The following is a 7,507-nucleotide window of genomic DNA, read 5'->3' as shown; positions in this document are numbered from 1 at the left end:
GTTTCACAATCAAAGGATCTTATTTTGATTTTTTCTAAAAAAGCCATAAATAAGAATATTGGGAGTTACCCAATATAGATGTCCAGTAAATTGGATGAATTTCTCATCTCAGCAACCTCATTTTACTTTCATGTCAATATACTTAAGATCCATATCACATTTGGCAAATCATGTTGCTCTCTCAAAAACTTAATAAGTAAACACACCAAGAAAATCCATAATGTAAGATAACTGTGACTAAAACCTCTAAAAACCTTATCTTATAGAAGCAAGTTTCTAATAAATACATGTTTTCATAAGTCTTCACTGATCTTCAATGTTGATAGTCCTGGAATAGAGTAGACCAATCAAAAAATAAATCCCTTGAAACTACTTATTATGGTTTACGTTAGCAGGGAAAGCAGTTCCAGTGGGACAGGGGCTATGTTATTTTGAGAACTGAATAATTCAACTGATTTCAACTTCTGTAGAAATTCTCTTTGGCTACATGGTGCAACATCCTTTGATGAATATTCAAACCAACAAGGGGTGGGGTTAACATTCAAGAAAAAACCCTTACCAACAATATCAATGGTCTCTATTGGTCCAGTCCACATAGATAAGATCAAACCAACTATCACTGTTCTCTAAAGAACGTACAAACAAAAACTTCCTTTCTCTTAGTCCTTATTTCTCTTCATCCAGTCATTCATGATAGATCCATCACCTATTCCACCTTCTCCCAACCAAATGATATTTTTAGATCTTCATTCTCATGCACTTCCTTTTCTTTACACTTTCAAGTACATCACCATGAACTGCCTCATCCATCCATCCAAGAACTGTTTTCTACACCCCAAACTATCTTTCACAGGGAAAAGATTAACCCTCATCCTTCCTACTCTTCAAAAGCCAGTCATCATAAAGAGTCAAAAAAGAAAAGACTGATTTCTGCTGTATTGGCAGGTATCCTATGCTATCCTATGAGAGGGTACCTCAAAAGGAAAGAGCTGACGGAGGACTGGTTTACAAGTATAGGAGATTAAATAAAAGATTTTTACAAAGACAGAGGAGTATTTTATGTTTTCCGTGCTTTCACAAGGACAAGGAAAAGGAGCAATGAACATACCTTTTGGTTTGGTTTGTTTAAGGTCCCATCCTTCAAGAGAAAGTAACTGGAACTGAGGCCACTTAATCTCTGGAGGGTCCTTCAATAAATTCAGCCAGTATCAGGCTTTCTTTCTTTTTCTATATAGTTAATATCATTTTCATTCAAAAATGTGCTACTTATAATTGTACATTTTCTCAAATGGGATAAAGCCATCACTCATAACATGATAAAAGAAACAGTAGCTGCTTTAAAGAACTTAACTGCTAAAAGGTACACAGGCTAATGTATATGTATCCTTACTTTAGTGTACATACACGGAAAGCAAGAAGAAATATCTAGGGATTTAGTTGAAAATTCTTGTGTGGGGGCAGTGCATCTGAGATAATACATGCAAAAAAAGAAAAGTTGTTTAATTTAAACTGAAACCCTTTTGGTGCAGAGAAAAACAGTTTCATTCAAAAAGGAATCAGTGCCTGTTGCAAGGTATTGCTGTTGGACCCAGGCTGCAGTGTACTGCCTCAGGGAGACACAATGGGAAGCAGTAGGAGGAAGAGATACATTCAAGTGCAGTTCAGTGTCACGAAGACTGAATACCTATGGAGAGATGCACCTTTGCAGCTGGTGTTACTGCTGCAGCTGCTGTGATAGTAATAGTGAATGGGGAACAGATTTACATACATTTCGGTTGCATAAATTTTTATACTTCCTTTTTGGTAACTTCAACTTTAGAACTGGTTGGATCAGAAATGGGCCTGCATGGTGATCTCAGCACAGCTTACTCACAAATTGAGGTTTGTGGAGTTTCAGAAAAACAAAGTCCTTGCAGAGTTACAGTCCAGTGTGGATGCTTCTGAAGCCAAGCCACATTGGCATAGAGCAGCAGAAGCCATGTCTAGACTGGGTGGGCTGGCTCCAATCCTGGGATTGGAGATGATCTCACAATCCTTCAAGTATGGACAGACTCCAAAGGCATGGACAGATAACCCAGTGTGCAACATAAGGAAGAGCCTCTTCTGCAAGCACAAAAATTCAGCCCACTAGGAAAGAAATATATACAAATATATTTAAATTGTGAAAATTATCCCTCTCGTTATGCTTTTTTTTTTTTTTTAGAGAGAGGGAGACACTGTTTAAAAATAGTATGGTTTTTAACTGCTGGTAACAGCTCCCTGATGATAAAAACTATCTGTGGCACACTGAGCAGATTGCAAAAAGCAACAACAAGCTGTTTCTCCTTATGTCTCTACCATAACAGCTGAGAAATCTGGAGCTTCTTGCATAGGTGCAAATAAATATCTCTTTCTTCTTTGTCTTTTTCTCCCCCTCCCTCTTCCCAACACACTGCACAATGAATTCCATCCCTCTAGTGAGCCACACATTATTTCCAGCCATGTACCAATGAAATTACAAGCTGAAGAAAGAACATAAAAGAGACGCCAAGCTAACGCAGAAAAAAGGGTTTGGGGGAGGAAATTGTATCTGCATTGAATTTGCCTAATGTTTATCAATTGGGAAGTAGAGGAAGAAGACAATGTACAATTTATTCTGCAAATTGTCTTCCCTCTTCTCACACCACAGTTATTCACAGAACACCACTGTTATTCACAGACATACCAGTAAAATGCAGATACACTGTGTAAATACATTGCAACATTACATTCATCCCAGATTGCTGCAAAAAGTCCAGTGCATGGTCAGCATGCTAGCATCTCTCTAGCAATGATTCCTGAACTATGTCTGGTTAGTTTGCAATACAGCAAGGAGTCTCACAACAAATCTCCCTAATAGATGCACATACACTGTCAAAAAAATAAAATGAGGTAAACCAAGGATAAGAAATAATTAAAAACTGGTGACATCACTCATGTTTAGCCAACAGAAAAAAGAAAAAAAAAAAAAACCACCAAAATGTGAGGATAATACTATCTAAGAAGAGTCCTTGGACTTCTTTAAGGCTAGGAGTCCCTTCGACCCAAAAAAACCCAGTGAATCAAAACCCAAGCTTGGATAGAGGAAAAAGTTCTGTAAATCAAGTGCTGTTCATCCCTTTCCAGCTTGAATAGCCCCACTTTTATCAGCAGAGGGAAGCCTGTTCACTTATAGAAGCTCTGATTCATTTGCACAGCAAAGGAGGGAGATTTTTTGGCCTGCTTTCTAACACCTTACAACTCCTATATGCTGAAAAGGTACTAAAGAGCATTTGTGAGTATTTGAAATATGTCCTGATAGTTATCTGAAAACAGTTATGTATGTATAAAGACCATAACTATGATCTTTATAAAGTGAATCAGAGCAACATCATCTCTTAAAGGAACAGCAACTTTCTCAACAGCCTTAGATTTTACCAGTGAAATGTCCTACACCCCAGGCTTTGCAAGTTAGTATACACATACTGGAAAATAGAAAACTATTAAGGAATTGCACCAGGAAGGAAATGGTTCAGAAGATGTTTGGTTCTCAAAAGCTTATTCAAGTGCTTGCTGTCAGCAAAAATCAGTTTTGCCACCCCAGTGATGAGGCAAGAGCTTGACTTTGGATGTAGAGTAGGGGCAGAAATGATGAGTTCAGAAGGAGGACATGGGGAAACTCTGTGGAGAAGGGGTTGGAATGCCTGCATTGTCTCATATGCAGAACTATGTCTGCTCACCTACACTTCTCTCCAGCTTGCACGAATCAGGGTGCACAGCAATGGCTTAGTGATGCAGGCAGAATTGCTGTTCGTAACAGCCTGCTTCCCCCACCCCTAGAGCCAGGTCCCACTTGGGTCACACACAGTATCCAGTGATATGACTCAAACTGGGAAGAACATCCTGTGTTTAACTATATTTTTGCTGCAACCTTAGGTATGAAAAGGTTTTCTCATCGTGGAGTGATAGCAACACTCTAATATCAAACTGAAACAGTGTTTCAGTGAATTGTAGGCTGTGCAAACCACCCAGTATTGCCAGTGTAACTATATGGGGGTAATAGTGACATGCAAAATGAGAATCATCTACCAGAAATTTAGACACCTAAAGCATTACTCATGCTTGACCACTTTCATCTCTTTTCCTCTGTTGATGAAAGAAGAGTGCAGAATGACCTCCTGAGATGTGGACATGCACATGTACATATGTACATATCACCAGGCAAGTGCTGCCCATTTGATGCTGATGCCACAGCAGTCAACATAAACATAATTTGCCTGGTTTAATGTTATGTGCTGAGCAATTCTCATGAAAAAACATACAGGTAGTGATTAAGCACAGCTAATACTTTTCTCAGAGGTACTATCTTTTTCAAATAAAGATAGTACAGACCTAACATCACTGAAGGTAGTGCAGTAAGTTATGAAGAGATGGGAGTGCTATTCCTTCAAAGACACAGTTCTCAGTGAAGTTGATTGTTATCTCAGAAAACACTTATGTTAAAGCTTGTCCATGGCAGTATCTTTGCACAAAACACAGTTCTGTCTGCAATGGGAGATTTAGTGGCTCACATTGTATTCATAGTCAAGGAAAAAAAGAAATGCACAATTCATCTTTGTTAGACAGCAAATAAAGGTCACTGATGGCACACATATTTTCCTTCCAATTTTGTACAGTTCAGTAATTTCTGCTTTTGTAATGCTTTTATCTACTGTCTGGTTTTAGGATCTTTGTAGAGGTCACAGGGGATAAGGAGATCAGATTGTAGTAAGAAAAATCCACCTACCTACATTATTAGGGGTTAACAGTAGAATATAAGAGAAGGAGTCACATTTGACAAATATAAATGCTTTTTAAAAACTAAGCTATCTAGTTTCTACTCAAGATTTGATTTCTAAAGAATTGCAAAAATCTTCTATTACATTGAGATTCTGCCTCAGTGGTGTGAAATTGTATGTGTCACTTGTTCCTTAAATTTAAAGAAAAGTCCTTAAGCAAAATCCTGCTGATGTACATTTTGAAAGGTAACTGGGCAGATATTGACATTGCCCATCTTACTGCTTGATGCACTCAGAAGAGCCAGATTTGCAGAGAAAGACACTTGGCACTTTCTGCATTCTCAATTAGGGAGGAAAGGCAAAATATCTGCAAGATTATTTGAAAAATGTGGCTGTTCCCTAACCACAATGGGTGAAAAAGTGGAGATGTGGTTTGAGGAGGAAAAAGACCCACAAATTCACTACATTATTGATGTAGATAGATGCAGATTGACATGCTGAAAAACATGTGCACACTGTGGAAAAAACCATCATCATCTCCTATTACTTGCAGCTCATTAATCTGAAAACAAAAATAATGGTTATGTTAGTCAAAAAGAAAATAAAATCCTACACACAGAAAGAGAAAGTAAAGGGAAGAAAAAGATTAAAAAGCTCTTTTCAGAACTTCATAGTTCAGTGAACTCTCCATTTTTCGAGCACAGACTATGAACTGAAGATATACAGGTAAGTATCAGTTGTGTTATTTATTAATCCAAATGTTCCTGAACATGCTTTTTGATAAATTTCATAAATCTTCCAGTCAAATGTTTTGCACCCCCAAATGAGGGATCCTTTTAAATGATTTATCTTTGTCCTTACTACAAACCTGACCTAGCCTGCTTATCTACTTTGAAGCTTCCTTAGGACTAATCACTCACTTCTCTGTCTCTAAAGCCCTTGTTTTGTCTTCCTTTCAGGATTTGCTAAATGATTAGAAAGAGTATAAAAGCCAGGAAGACAGATAAGACTTTAGAAGGCTATAAAAACACTGAGTCATTCAACTTCTTAATCAACACACTACGTGCACATGGGGGAAATTATTTTTTATAACATTGTGGTAGTTTTTCCAGAAAGCTAAAGAACTAAAAGTGGATGATACATATTCAAATTAATAAATATAGCCTTTGCAATTAGAATCTGCTCCTATAACATTTACTCATGAACCATCCCCTGACACTGACCCGTTGTCCACCACATGCAATGCAACTACCTGTCACAGAGTTAACACAATACTTTGGATGGCCAAGGCCTATTTAGCTCATTGGACAACTCATTTATTCAAAACAGAGGAACACATTAGAATCACTGACAGGTTTATGAGTCATGTCTAAGAGCCTGCTTTTATGGATCAAGATCATCAACTTGTATGTACGTTCCTTAGAAAATTCGCAGTTTAACAGCCACATTGATAAGCATACATCCTGCCCAATGAGACAAAACACATTTTTCATCTAAATCATTGCACAGTTTTCCAGAGACATTTCACAGTGTCTATGGCTTAGAAAAATGAAGCACTGTATGATATTTGTGAATAAGTGGTAAGTGTAAATGTTAACTGTCTCACCCTATTAAAAGGAATTAATTCTCCTAACTTACAAGGCTTTCCTGAGATTATTTTTTCCATGAAGCAGGATCAAAGTTCTTGTCACAGAAAAGTTTTCCAAAGGCAATCTATTTCCACATAAAATCTCAGCTTTGTGGGCAAGGAGAACACTGGTTCCCAGTACAGTTTCAAATTATTTCCCTCTAGCTGAGACACAAAGCAGGGTCTCACCGACCAGTAGTACCACTGAATACACTGTAACAGCTGTTGTCCACTCCAAGTTCTTATACACCAACTCAAAAACAAGAATATTGCAAAAATATCTTTCACTTTTATAAAAAAATAGGTTTCTTAAATCCTTCGCTATGTTTTTGTATTTTAATGACTAGATTGTCAAAATAACTAATAATCCTGTATGGAGTGTAATAGTTTATTTTACAGCTAAAATCATTACCGCTCAGCTTATGGGAACATAAATGAAAACAGGCAAGAGGGTTTCATTCAGGGGCCCTCTGATATTTTAAACAGAAAGGGAAGGGAAAATTGAGAACATTAGTATGATCTTCACAATGAATGTGGTACATGGTCTGTAATTAGAGTTTAACAACTGAATTCAGGTGGCTCCTGTGTACAAAATGTTATATATTTTACTGAGACATTGGGTCTGCCACAAAATTAGAGGCATAGTCTTTGGAATTACCTCAAAGTTCTAAAAGCACAGATTCCTTTAAACAAAAAGAAAAATTAAGTAAAGAGCAACGGGACACATTTCTACACCTTGTAGAGCTTACCAAAAAGGGAAACGACCTTAAAACTAATGACATGTAATTTTCTTTCACACTTTCCCTCTCAATTCATGTTTCTTCTTTCAAAAATCCTTAAATAAAAATGCACAAAATCTAAAGTTGACAGCTTAGCTCATCTGTCCATTTCTGTCTTCAAAAGCAATGAAATCTTTCCCTTTCCATCCCGACTTGCCTCAGAGTGCTCATGCCAATGTGTGGGTGTTCAAGCAAAATCATATCACTTGTTTAGCCCTTTAAAATAAAATTGCTGGTATTTAAACAAAACAAAAATAAAAGGGTAATTTTTGCCTTGCCACTGTGTTCTACAGCAGTTTCTTCTTTGACAGAGCCCATACAGAGTG

Source organism: Pseudopipra pipra, chromosome Z, assembly GCF_036250125.1.
Source record: "Pseudopipra pipra isolate bDixPip1 chromosome Z, bDixPip1.hap1, whole genome shotgun sequence".
Lineage (NCBI taxonomy): Eukaryota > Metazoa > Chordata > Aves > Passeriformes > Pipridae > Pseudopipra > Pseudopipra pipra.
The sequence above is the reverse complement of the archived record's forward strand: the minus strand, read 5'-3'. Positions refer to the sequence as shown.